The sequence below is a fragment of the Octodon degus genome, unplaced genomic scaffold (genome assembly GCF_000260255.1).
Source record: "Octodon degus isolate 3935 unplaced genomic scaffold, OctDeg1.0 scaffold00200, whole genome shotgun sequence".
Classification (NCBI taxonomy): Eukaryota; Metazoa; Chordata; class Mammalia; order Rodentia; family Octodontidae; genus Octodon; species Octodon degus.
In genome coordinates, this window is record NW_004524776.1 from 807,277 (window position 1) to 809,430 (window position 2,154).

The following is a 2,154-nucleotide window of genomic DNA, read 5'->3' on the forward strand; positions in this document are numbered from 1 at the left end:
TTGTATTTACTACAGGGCCTATAGGGTCTCACTACACAGATTGGACTCATAGTGATCCTCCTGTTTTCAGCTTCGCAAGCACTGGGATTACAGGTGCATGCCACCACACCCAGTCTGGTAATTGCTGCTTTGGAAAGGGATGCACATCCTCTTGGGGCCTGCCTGTGGGGACCCTCATCAACAATGTGGAAAGTGAACCAGGCTGAGGGGCCCCATGTATTCGAGCTGCAGGGACATGTGGTGTCCTGCTGAGGAAGGTGAAGGGGACAGCCGTCATCCAGCTGCCCTCAAGAGGCAGATGTAGGAGCTGGAGACGTGCACAGCTACAGTGGGCCGAGTGTCCGACGTGGAATGTAACAAACAGGCCATCAGCAAAGCGGGTCAGAATCGCTGGCTGGGCAAGAGGGCTACAGCGGGCTGTGACACTGCAAGGAGGCTGGGCTGGCCCAAGATTCAGCCCCTGCCCTTGTGAAGAGTTATGTGAAGCTGTTGTCCTCTGCTGCTCCCGGAAGCTGATATCCCTGAACTGTAATAAAATGCCCCATTTAAAACAAAAACAAAGCATGGCCTGAAGGTATCAAAGGAACCAGAAAGACCCCACCCTTTGAAGGCTCAAAATTGCAAAATTGAAAGACTTTGCTCTGATAAGAGCAGCAGAGCACCACGCTCTGAAATGGCGGCACCATGGGGACTCGGAGTGGAGTCCCTGGAATTCAGTTCCCTGCTCTGCTGTCCAGGCACTTAGAGGCCTCTGCACCTGCCTGCAAGATGCACATGGGCCCAGCTGCTACTCCAGCCGGAGGCAGACCTGGCATCAGCCCCATGGCGCTGATGTAGAATGCAAGGGCTGTGGGGTCAGGAATAGCTCCGGATTTCAGAGGAAGGCCTAGCCAGGCACTCTGTGCCTAGAAGGCAGTGTGTGAGAGTGAAACTGAAGGTGCTGGGATGTTGAAAAATCCAGGAACACAGACAGTCTGAGGAAAGCTGTAAGGAGTGAGCACGGCTGGTCCAAGAGAGAAGCCATGAGGGCTACAATCACCACAAGCAATGCTTCAGGGATGGGATACCCAGGCTCTTTGGGATTTTTTTTTTTTTTTTTTTTTTTTTTTTTTTTTTTTTTTTGTCTTTTTCAGATGGAGTCTCACTATGCCATTCGTTCTGGCCATGAGCTCACTTTGTAGTCCAGGCTGGCCTTGAACTCGCAAAGATCCTCCTGCCTCAGCCTCCTGAGTGCTGGGGTAACAGGAATGCAGCATCATGCCCAGCTCCCTTTGGAATTTGTGCTTGCCACAGATTGCTCCAGGTGCTGGCCGTGGAATTATAGGATTTGAAGTTGCCCTGCTGGATCCCAGTCTTGCTTTCATCCCATTCCTCTCTGTCCTCCTAGTTCCACCTTTTAGAATGAAGATATTTAACCTGTGCTATTGTATGTTGGAAGTGTATAACTTTTGTTTATCTTTAGAAAGGCTCATAGCTAAGAGTTTGCCTTAAATCTCAGAGGAGATTTGGGACTTGGACTTTTTGTTAATGCTGAAACTATTATGATTTCGGCAACTCTTAGCAATGAGCTAAATACATTTTGCATAAAGAGATGCACATGAGTCTGCGGGGCCAGGAGCAGAATGCTATGGTTTAGGATTTATGCAGCCTTATGTACTCAGAGGTGGGGCTTTTGGGCAGTGACTGGGTCACAGGGGTGTGATCCACAGCAGTGCCTCAGTCCACAAATGACATAGCTAAATGATGCTGTGACGTGGTGAGGTGAACCGGGCTGGAGAAGGTGGTCTCTGGGGGCATGGCCCGCAAGGGTCTAGCCCCGCCTCCTCTCTGGATCTGTGTCTACTTCCTGCTACCATGCCATGAGCTTCTTCTCCCCTGTTGTGCCCCTCGGCCATGCAGGCCCCCTTTCTTGGAGCCAGCTGACTGCTCACTGAGCCCTCTACAAAGTCTGAGCCAAATTAAACCACTACTCCTTCTCTCATTCGGTGTTGGACGTTGCAACTCAGCAGCAAAAAAGTAAAGTAGACAGCAAACATGGGCAGCTTAGCAAAATTTGTCTTAAAATAAAGTAATAAGAAGGGCTGGAAGCTGGGCATGGTGGTACACACTGTAATCCTAACACTCAGGAGGCTGAGACAGGAGGATTGCTGGGAG